The sequence below is a fragment of the Camelus ferus genome, chromosome 19 (assembly GCF_009834535.1).
Source record: "Camelus ferus isolate YT-003-E chromosome 19, BCGSAC_Cfer_1.0, whole genome shotgun sequence".
Taxonomy (NCBI): domain Eukaryota; kingdom Metazoa; phylum Chordata; class Mammalia; order Artiodactyla; family Camelidae; genus Camelus; species Camelus ferus.
Genome location: NC_045714.1, coordinates 2,501,012 through 2,512,747, shown reverse-complemented (window position 1 = coordinate 2,512,747; position 11,736 = coordinate 2,501,012).

Sequence of the window (11,736 nt, the reverse complement as noted above, 5' to 3'; positions counted from 1 at the left end):
AACACTGTGTTGGTTTCAGGGGTACAGAATAGGTTTTTTTGCAGATTATATTCCATTATAGGTTATTACAAGATATTGAGTGTAATTCCCTGTGCTGTACAGTAAATCCCTCTTGCTTATCTTGAACTTTAAGTTAACTAATTTTAACAGTCGCATGTGCCTAGTGGCTACCATATTGGACTGTGTAGAGGAGTATCTTCTGCTGGACTGAAAACTTTTGAACACATAAAGACTTTCAGGGAGAGAGACAATTCTCTACCTTGTTACTATGTGATTCATAATATCAGAATTTTACCCTTTCTTGGGCTCTTTTATTTGTCTTCCTGTTTGGTTTCAGGAGGGGAAGGCAGCAGAGAGGGCCCGGACTTCTCTAGGGTAATTAAGGTTCCTCCTCCCATGCCCCAGCTCCCCTCACCCCTCAATCGCCAGTTGTCAGCAGGCTATTTCATCTTTCTTCTGCTTCATTGTTTCCTCCTGGGTAGTAGAGGAGGAAGGACCAATAAGAGAGGATGGGGAAGTTCTTACACAGTAGCTATTATCATAAACTGGCCTTGTGCTTTGGGTTCTCCTTCATGGGGGGCTTTCAGGATTCATTGGAGACACAAAATGGCATCAGGCCATTTACGACTGAGATAATTCTCAAACTGTAGCCCTCTTCTCTGCTACTCCAGGTCACTCTAGCCCAATTCCACACCCTTAAGAGTCTTCTCAAACACAAGTCTACGGTGCCCCCAGAAACTTCTGGGGACACACAGTAAGCTCTGAGTAGTAGCCTCAGAGTGGTATCTCCCGACTTGGAAATGGAAGACAGCATCTCTGCCTCCCCGGGCAAAGCTTTTGCCCAAGATCTCCTTCAAAGTCCTCTCTTATGACTCCTTCAACTTTGGAGTGTCTGTGGAGGTGAAAGTTTTAAAAGTCTTCTGAAGTTGTTGGTCGACAACTTTTCTCAAGTCCTGCTGAGTAATCTGTCTCATCCACTCCCTCTGGAATCACTCTGGTACTCCTTGTCTTCAGGTCTCGACAGAAACTTCCATTATAGCATCCTGTTACCTATGTTCTAAAATAAAAAATCAGGGCACTTCACGTGTTCTATTATTCCAATTCATAAAAATAATGATTACAACATAGAAGTATGCACATCTGCTGGTTATCTCTGGATAGTGGAATTACTAATGCTTATCTGTCTCCTCTTTGGATTTTTTTTTAATGATGCAACCTGAAGATTTATTGCTTTTTGATCAGAAAAAGCAATGTGTTTTTAAAAGAAAGAATTTTGTAAAGGAAGGGATCCTAGTGTGAGGTGGGGAAGAAGCCGGGGAAGCCAATGGCTAGCTTGATGTGTTGTTAGGTGCCAGCGGGTAGAAAGGAAAAGTAGGAGGAAGAATAACGCAGTATTCACAAGCACTGTCTCTTTCTGCCCTACCCTATTCTCCTTAATTCCTATTCTGCCTCCAGCAGCATTGGGAAGACCTGCCTTCTGCAAAAACTTAACCCAAACACACGTAGAAACTACCATGAAGCGCTGGGCTCTCCTACACATCGTGCTCATCTATGGGCTTCTGATGCTCCCGCCTGTGCTGGGAGGCCTTGGGCACAGACCCTTCTGTAGGTGGTGTGGTAAGGGAGGAGGGTGCTCAGCCCAGGCCTGGGTTGCCTGGCATAACCGATTCAGGGCCCCCATTTCTAGGATCACCCTTTAAAGAACCAGAACCCTCCATAAAGCAGAGACATCCAAGAAAGGTCAGGTTGGATGTTCCCGATCTGGTGTCTCTTTAAGTTTCCTCTCCCAGCTCAGAAAGCAATAGTGTATACCCACTATGGAAAGGGAGGGTTGCTTTTGCCCACATTCCGTAGGCTAGCAGGAAATATTTGCCAATGTCAGACCACCTTGGGTAGAGGAAACACCAACCCAGAGCTTCCCTCTGAACCCATATTTTCAGAATCTCTGTGCCTGATCTGAGTGAGCCTTCGTTGAATATCAAAAGGGTAGTATTTAACACATTCATTTAGTTTGAGGGGAAGAATCTTTCAGAATCTGAAAAAATGGAAAAGACAAATAAAGGGTCCTTACGAGTCAAAGTTTGGGGTCATATGATAAGACAATGCGATAATGAAGGGGCCTCAAGGGAGGGTTCTGGGCCAGTGAAGGACATGGAATCTGGGGAGAGGCTGAGTGCTTAGGTGGTATCATCATGGAGGTGAATGGAGAGAGGGAAAAGTAGGTTCCTATTCTTCCATGGCTCAGTTTTCCAATCAGAAAATTGGGTGTGGACTTTGGAGCTAAAGAATCTTGTAGGCCCTGAAATCTAAAGTTATATGGGAAGAGACTTGGTGAGGCAGTGTCATACATGATGAGGTTGTCCTAGGTCCTAGCTTTAGGGAATTTGGAGAAAACCCATGTGGAGAGAGGGAACTCGCATCATATAAGGATGGTCTTCAGTGAAAAGCCACTGGCTAGAATTCACAGAAGGGGGTTCCCTTGAAAAGCAGAGAAAGACTTTGTGGCTGAGAGCTCAGGCTAGAGAGCTCAGGGATTTTTCAGCTTGAGGAGGGTTTCTCCTCCAAGTTGCGGGTAGATGGACATTGCCAACTTCTACCATCTCAATTCCAGCTGAACTAAGAGATACTGAGCAGTGCTGGATACAGCCTCCATCATTAAAGTATTGTGTAAAAAGATGCACTAAATTACAAGCATGTTCCTTTCCAAATCATACATGCTGCTGGACCTTCTGTGGCGACATCTGCTTGGACAATGAGTGAGTTGGTTGGGGTGGGGAGGTTGGGCCTGCGTATGGTTCCTCATTCCTCCTCATCCTCATTTAGAAGCTATGACCTAGAACAGAAGACGTAATCGCCCAAATCCTGGTCAAAGAAATAGGCACCCTCCTACCTCCACACCTAGGCTGCCACTCGCTGCAAAATAAGCCAAGTTACCAGCATGGGGGCCTCCACATTTTTTTTTCACTTTCATTTAGTTCCCCCTAAACATCATGCATCAGTTGGTTCATCCCTCCCTTGTCCAAGGCCCCAGTTATTGCCTCCTTATTCTGGCCTCCCCACTGGCCCCTTATCTCAGCCGGGTCCAAGGAGACCTGGTCTCTACCTGTCTGCTCAGTTGGCAAACCTCTCAGAAGAAATTGCTTAAAAGTGGTAAATCCTGATCTTGCAGGAAGAATTTCTGTTCCTATTAACTGGGGCTAAGGGTTCTCTTAAGTTTGGGAATGGATGCCCCGCCAGGGTTCCCTGACTTTTAACCACTTAAATTTTCTCTTCCAGAGAACCCTTTAAATTCATGCTAAAACCCTAGATTCTAGCTGACCCACCACTAGCGTGGGCTGGAGGTTGAGTCTGTGGTCTTAGAAGAGTGCTGCCCGGATCTCTGTTGGGATACCCAGTTGCTCCAGCTGAGACCTCTCTGTTTGCGCCTTGACCTCTCTATCCCGAGAAGGCTCAAGTCTTTGCCAAATAAACTGATCCACCAACCTGAGGGCTCTGTATTTTTTGGCCCTTCATCCCTGTGACTTCATTTCTCCCATTACAATTCCCAGTAGCCCACACAGGTGTTCCCATCCCACCATGGGCACAGGCACCCAACTCCGCCTTCTGGTTAGACTTATGTTTTAGGTACGCTAATGGCTGTAGCAAAAAATACAAAGATTTATTAAAAAAAAAAAACAACTCATGGGATTAGCATGATGAGAGTATATCCTTATTCACAATACGTTTCAGTGAATAGCCACCCATGCATTGAGTCAAGGACCCTGGCTCCTTCCATCTACAGCTCCACTATCTCCCAGGGCCTCCTCTGAATCCAGATAGCAGATGGAAGAAGAAAGGTACATGGAGACTTGTATAGAAGGTTTTTAAGGGCCAGGCCTGGAAGTGGAGTTTATTATTTCTCTCCACATCCTATTTGCCATAATGTAGTCATTGGTCCTACCTACTTGCAAAGAAGACTAAGAAATATAGCCTAGCTGAATGTCCAATAAGAACAGAAAAAAAGGATTTGGTGGACACATGGAAGACTCTGCCCTGCCTATTTATGCAAATGCAGACTCCTTAAGTAAGATCCAAGACCCTGTTCTCCATATCACTCTGTCCCAGGGAACAAGAAGCTGGATCTCTTGTCATCAGAGAAAGCGTTCCTGCCCTCAGGGTGGCTACTCCTGCTTCCAGAATGATTCCTCCTTCTGCCATCCCAAGTGTCCTCTTATTCCTGCCAGGTCAGTTTTGTCCGCCTGGCAGTTTTACCTGGGTAACATTCCTCATATCCTGAGATTTCAGGTAACACAAGACAGGCTTTCCTGCCCCTATTGTTTCCCTAAATTATATCTGAATTTCCAGCATTTGTCATCAGTATCTTGAAGATCATTCAAAACATATAACTCCTCCTGGATGAGGAGTACCTGCTGTATATTAAGCCTTGTGCCTCTTCCCAGCCCAGGGGACAAGATATTCCCACTTAGATGGATGAGTCAGTTTAACCGGATAGGTGAGTCACACCTGTCACCTTAGAGCCCGAGGAAAGGCTCGGGAATGTGAAATAGCAAAGACCAAGTTCAGGCGAGGGACTAAGTCTTAATAGAACTGGTTAGTACCCGAAAGCCCAGAGTAATGAAAAGGGACAATGTTTCAGGAGTTAAGGTAAACATCCTTCCTGAGTGAGGCTTTGTCTTGACCTTTAGGGGCTTGGAGCTCTTTAGAGTGAAAGTAATTATTTCTAACAAAGAAGTAGAGAAGAATAAAAGGTTAGGGACCTTTAAAGGAAGAACCAAGGAAGAAAAAAGGTGTCTTCTTGGGTATCCTATTTTGAGATCGTATCTCATCCATGCCTTCGTCTGCCAAACCTGGATCATGAGAGGCAGAAAGGAGAGATACTGCTTGGTCAATCTTAGCAAAAGAGTAACTGACACAGAGAAGTGGAAGGACACCAAAGGGGTTAGAAAAATGTGGACATACAGACAGCACTGCCGCTCCACCAGCCACACAGATGCATACACAAGGGGTTTGGATTGTGTAGACTGAGTGTCAACTGAGCATTGACACATTGTAACTATACTTCACATTGACTATACTTCAATTTAAAAAAGATAAATAAAAAATAATAGAAAAAATTAAGTATGCTTAAACAATAAAATGTGCTGGCATCATATAGGAGTTAATTAGAGTGAAAAAAATTGTTGGGAAATTCAGACTTAGAGTTGTTTCACTTCATACTTTACAACTGATTTTTAAAAATCTCTGATGATTTTTTAAATTTTAATTTACTTATATTTACTGATATTTTTAAATGGCTGTTAAAATACAGTAACACACTTATATAATAAATAAGTCTTATGTTTTTTATTTGGGAGTTTAAAGTTATCTTTTCAAAAAGATAAATGACTCTAGTCTCTATCTAGTTAATGGATAACTGATAATACCTCATTACTTTTCTTTGTACTTTTCTGTGTTTTTCAGATTGAGAAAATAGAAAATGATTAAGTTACAGAGTTCATTTCTGCAGTGAGAGGAGTATAAAGTATAAAAGAAGGAATCCTTTCATGTCACCCACAAGACGTCAATGCCCAGCCAAGGAGTGTGCACAGAGGAGAGGAGTAAGAACCCGATGGGGCAGTGAGACACCAGTCCTATGTTCTCCCAGCTCCTTAGCCTGAACCCCTTCTCTACCCTCAGCAGAAACTGGCCAAATCCTGGGTCTCCTACCAGTCTTACCTTCAGATACCCAGGGTCAACTTCATGAAGTGGATGGGTCCCCAGTTAATGATGCTCTCCTGCATGGCTATCCTGCTAGTTTCAGGAAGCTGGAAGAAAAGAATTGATTCTTCCACTGAATTTCCAACTAACAGTAAGTATTCTGGCTGGGCTTCAAAATGAAGAGGCGTAGACAACAGAAGGACTTTTCCCTTTCCCAATTGCAGACAGGAAACAGGCACTGGCATAAAGGAAAGCATTGGCTTCTCTTTAAAGCCAGGATGGAAGCTGAGAAAAGCTGAATGTTTCGTTCTCAAGCTTGAGGGGCTCCCGAAGCTACAAGTAATGCCTGTTTTTTCTGTGTGTATATGGTGTTTTTGTCCAGCAGGGCACTTAGCAGTGCAAAGCTCCACAGGGTCCAGAGCCTGGCTTCAGGTACCAGGAGTCTGTGTCCTCAGGAGTTCCAAGGACCAGCACTAAACTGGAAAGGGGCTATTAATTATTTCTTGAAATATGCCCTTTGATTAGGGACCTGAGTATTTCAGAACATTGGGCATAGAGTGCAGAAATAAAATGCATGCTTGATGGATAGAAGTTTGGAACCACTGATATAAAAAAATGGACTTCTGGACGGTGGGTATAGCTCAGTGGTAGAGTGTATGCTTAGCATGCATGAAGACTTGGGTTCAAACCCCAGAACCTCCGTTACAAAAAAAAAAAAAATTGAAATCAGTAGAATTCAGGGAAGAATAGTGAATGAATAACTAGTGATAAAGGTTTCTAGGGAAGAACTAGGCGTTGAGGGCCTTTTCAGCCAGGGGTGGAACAGTGGAGAACCAAGGCAGGCTCTTCTCCTGCTCTGGGACTCCGTACCTCTCACCCCGTAAAACGAGAGTGGGGAACAAGAAAGTCTCTTGGGCCTCTTTGTTCTGAGAATTGGGTTTCAGGACCCAGGTTCTGTGAGCTGAAATTCTGCAGGGGTGACTTCCCGGTGGCTGCATTCATTAGGGGGAGGTGGGAGGAGGATCTTGACTCCAGATCCTTGTGCAGGGAGAGAAAGAAGGGAAATCAGTGGAGTGGATTCTGGGGGCTTGGAGGGGCTGATAATAGTGAGAAAAACTCTTCTTCTGGGAGGCAGTGCTCATGTACTCCTTCTAAGTTGTACCAAAGCCAAGACTGAAACCCTGCACTGAGATTCCCACCAATGAGCGGTGTGCCGTTGACGGCAAGCTTCCCAGAGAGTGTCAGATTGTTCATCACTGCTGCGGCGCCTTCTGCAGAAAGCTCTGCGTGCTTCTCAAGGGAAGTGGTAGGATCGAAGAAGCACCTTTTCCCTTGTCATTCAATTCTCCAAGACTTGAACTCCCGAAATGTGGGAAGACAGAGAACAGGAGATGAAGCCCCGCCAGTCCCAATATCCAATCCAACCGGGGAACCCCTGCCTCTTCACCTGTCTCAGAGACCCCACTCTCCATATATAGACCTACCTGATTTATCCAAACTTCAGGGGGTCTGACATTCATGCCTCTTTGCTCATTGGACTTCAAATATCCTGGGAGAAGCCTTGTGTGGGGATTCCCTACACCACAGAAAACATCCTTGCCCCCAGGGTTTGCGGGGATCTGCTACACTTGAAAGAAATATGTTTCTCTAGACTGTGTGGCTGCTGAGTACCTATCTCTTCTCTCTTCCAGTGAGCAGCAGTCCTCACCACAAAATCAGCAACAAGGCCACTGCTGAGCCCGCAAAGCACCAGTGGGAGCTGGCGGGTACCTAGGAGACTTGGGAAGACTGCCACGTGACCCCCAGTAGGATGATCTTGCCCCAGCTGTGGGCTCAAGGCATTGTCTCTCCTACCTGCCAACCCTCTTCCCTAAGCTATGTCATTATTGGTTTTAATTCTTTGGCAAATAAGCTGTGAAAGTAAGCCAGAGCGCTGTTTCTTCTTCTAAGCTCAAGTACAGAGGCGTTTGGAGAAAGGGGTCTATATAATCATTTGTCATCAACTTGCTGAGTAAATTTGGGTAGGTTCAGTCACCTGTCTGTGCCTGTTTGTTCTCCTTTGCTAATTTTGGCAAACTATACTTATTTTTTGCAGGTTTTAATGGGTACTGGTATACACAGACCAAAAGGAAAAGGTAGCAAATTAGAACATGCTAGGGTCATAGAGCTTAATACCAAATTCATGATCTAACCTTTCTGCAACTTCATCTGTTGCTGTTGGGGGCAAGGGGAGGATAGGGCATTAGCTTCCTGAAATACATCTGTGTCATGGGCCAGAGATGTGCTTGTAGGAAGCGGTCTGGTGGGGAATAGGGTTTGGGAGGGGCACTGTGCAGAAAAAGCATTAAGTGAGACGGACGATGGCGGACAGGTCCTTACAGTTCCCCTGGACCAGCAGGGGGTGACTGCCTAAGGCAGAAACAAAGAACTGTCCCCTCCTGAACAATGAGAAAAAAGCAGTTGAGAAAAATTTCTGGAACCACTTGGCAGATAGGACATTCTCATTCACCCCCAGGTGTTCTGGGAACACACTGAGACTTTGCACTCGATTGCCTTGCTTCACAGCCTGGAGTTAACTCACTCTGGAAGTGGGAGGTGATTAGCATTCAAAGGTGTGGGCTGGGAGTCCCCTGGGGGATCTCATTTTGGCTTTACTGGAAGTATTGGTCCCAGGTAAACTGGCCAGTTTCATGGCCACAAGCATGATTGACCAGCAGACAATTTTAGCATACTTCTCTTGGTAACTGATAAAATAAGAAGACCAAAAAAAAAAAAAAATCAACAAGGATATAGAAGATTTGAACAACATAAATAAAAAAGTGACTAATCAACTTCTATCAAAAAGAATTCTTCATCGCTGCGGAATATGCTTTCTTTCCCAGAGCACGGGGAACACCTAAAAATGTCTCAACGAATGTCAGTACATTGGAATCAAACTGACCACAGTGGAAATTCAAACTGACCACAGAAGTAAATAAAACAAAATAGCTAGAAAATTTTCCATGTGATTAAAAATTAAGCAAGGCAATTCTAAGAAACCGTGGACCAAAATGAAATCATGATAGGAAATAGAAAATATTTTGAACTGAAAAATGAAAATGTGGCATACCAAAACATATGGATATAGAATGATATCAATAAAATAGTGCACTGTCCTCTGTCCCCCCAACAAGGAACAGCAATTAGATGGCTATCCATGAAAAAAAAAAAAAAAACAGCTCTGGAGCCCACTTTAGAAACTTCAGCGACACAGTGTAACAAAAAAACCTGAGAATAACCTTCTAAGAAGAGAAGGAAGAATCATCCCATCCCCCAAGCTGGCATTGCTCAGCACCCCTCCCAGCTGGAAAGAGCTCCCATCCCCGGGAAAGGAAGAGCAGGGTGAAGGACCAACTTCCCCAGCCCTTTGGGGCAACATACAAAGGTCCAGCTTTGGTTTCACCCCACTCAGACTGACAAAGCTGAGACACATAGAGACAGCTAGAAACAAAGAAGAACGCAGGGGCTGCCAAGAGCAGCCACATAGTCAGAGTCATCTTGGTAAATGGTGACCTCTCTGCAGACAAACCTAGCAGATTTCACCAACAAAGAATCCAATGGCCAGCATGGCCACCACAGACCCCTGCAGATGTCACTAGCTTTTGTCCTACAGCTATTTGCATTCACTGACACCAGCCATCTAAGTCCCTCCCTACTCATTACCTCCTGGCCCTCCCACCAGAGCCCAGAAACCACACTGGTAGCCAGTCCACCCTCTGTGGCTTCAAGGACTAGAGGATGCCAACCTAGACCCCCATGGCTGATGCCCACAGCAATGTGCACACTTGGGGCTGGCTCCTCCAGCTGTGTACTTCCATGCCACCGGCCTGATGCTGCCTGATCACAGGCCTCCACTGCAGTGTGCACACCCTAGGAGAAACCCTGAAGCCACAGGAGATTGTGCTGACAGCCAGGGCCCCTGCAGCTTCTTGTCATCCCAGATTAGGCTCTGTCTTCAGTCATAGACCTGCACCACTGCATGCACCTGCAGATAGCCCCTCTAGCTGTGCAACTGCACACCCTCCAGCCAGACCCCCATTACAGGCCTCCACTGCCATTGTTACCAAGGCTGTCACCCTAGAATCATGCCCCTGCCTTGCCCTCAAATACAAACCAATTACTCTTATCTAAGTTTCAGGAGGATGCTGCAATGAAAAAAAAAAAAAAAGATTGGTTAAAACCAAACATGCCCAATATGGTAGAAGATTTGACTTCCAGTAGACCTTGAGCTTCATTATATGCTCATTGTAATACATTAGCATGCTAAATGGCACACCCACCAGCACCATGACAGTTGACAATTGCTACGGCAACAACCAGAAAAGCTCATACAAGACTGCAAAGGAGAGCCGTGTCTGTTCTGGGTCCAAACCACACCCCTGTTCTCAGAGAACTCATGGATGTCCCTCCCACTCTTTCCAATTCCCTCTCTATTACCTTGACCCTCTTATATATTTAGTGTCTCTGCCTGACTTGGGTTGAGAAGTTGATTTGAGAACCAGGTTCCTGGTTCTCCATTCTTTGGCCATTGAATAAAGCTTGTGCTGTTCCAGTCTCAGCATAAGTTTTGTTATTGGCTGCGTGAAACTGATCGGAAATAGAACCTCCCTGGCTGAGACCAGGGGTCTCGGCCTGGACTTGGACCCCAGTGCAGGTGCAGCTGACCAGTTCGGTAACACCATGTGCCCGTGGTAAGACCCAGCAGCCATGACAGTGCGTGCTGACAAACAGGGCCCCTGCAGCTGCCAGTGAGCCTAGAACTGGCCCCAGCCCTTGCTGCATGCGCTGGTCCCCACCACGACGGGTGTGTCTGCGACCAGCCCCTACTCCTGCACAGGCACCTGCAGCTGGCGCCTGACGCCAAGTGTGTGCACACCAGCAGCTCTGGCTGTCACCACTGCCTGCCCTGGTCCTTAGCTGCTGGACCTGGAGGGCCAGCATTTATTTCATCTTGGAATTGGAGTCTGTACATAGTCTTTTCCTACATGAGCTAATATTTTCCTTTCCTTCATATGCTACGTAATTTTGGATTATATTTTGAACATTTTGAAAATTGTGTTATGAGACTCTGGATCTTGTTTATATCCAATTGAGAAGGTCGAGATTTTGTTTTCAAAGGTCATTGAAATGGTTAGGTTCAGGCTAAAAAGTTCAGTCTGTCTTCTGTGGGTTGTGGTTCCAAGGTCAGTTCGGTTTCTAAAGCTTTGCAGTTCATTCAGTAACTTCCCTGCATAGGCACCATCTAGTGGCTAGTCTGGGACTTGGATGGTGGTGTGTCAGTTGATTTCTCAAAGTATGTCAAGTAGGATTACCTACATGCACGCACAGCTTGGAGGTGAACCTAAGAGTAAATAAACAACTTTATGGGTTTGCTTTCCTGAGTTCCTTTCCCTGTAATCTCCCCAGTACCTTCTGTTTCTCCAAGACTCCAAAAAGCTGGGGCTTTGGTTACTCTGCTCTGCTTAGCACTTTTACAACCTCATCCACATCTAGGGCCAAGTGGTAGGAGAACAAAGAGAAAAAAGAAATAGGAGACAATGGAGGTCTACCTGCTCTCCTAGAATTATAGCTGCACCCGACAGAGGAAGGTTTCCCCTCCTCAGTGTTTTGGCTCCTTCAAACTCCCATACCAGTGGCAGCCATCACTACCATAGAATTTCTTAGGGGCCAAGGTGCAGAGTAACAAAGAAAAGAAAGAGAAAAACAAACCCAGGGGATTTCTGCACCCCTTCTGAACATTACAGATTCCCTTTCCAAGTCATCAAGCCAAAACCAGTGGGTTTCTTCTGAAGCTTCGTCTGCACCCTAGTGTTATTTCCAGGTTGGCCTGCGATTACTTACTTCCCAGTTTGTACAGCTGTATTCAGTGGGTGAGAAGAGGAACCAGAACCAGGAAATAGTTTTTAATCCCTGTAAATGTGCTCATCTTTCCTTCTACTTGGCTTTGAGCTGTTAATCTAACTTGGCGGGGGCTGAGTTTGCAGTTATTGGTTTGTTGTC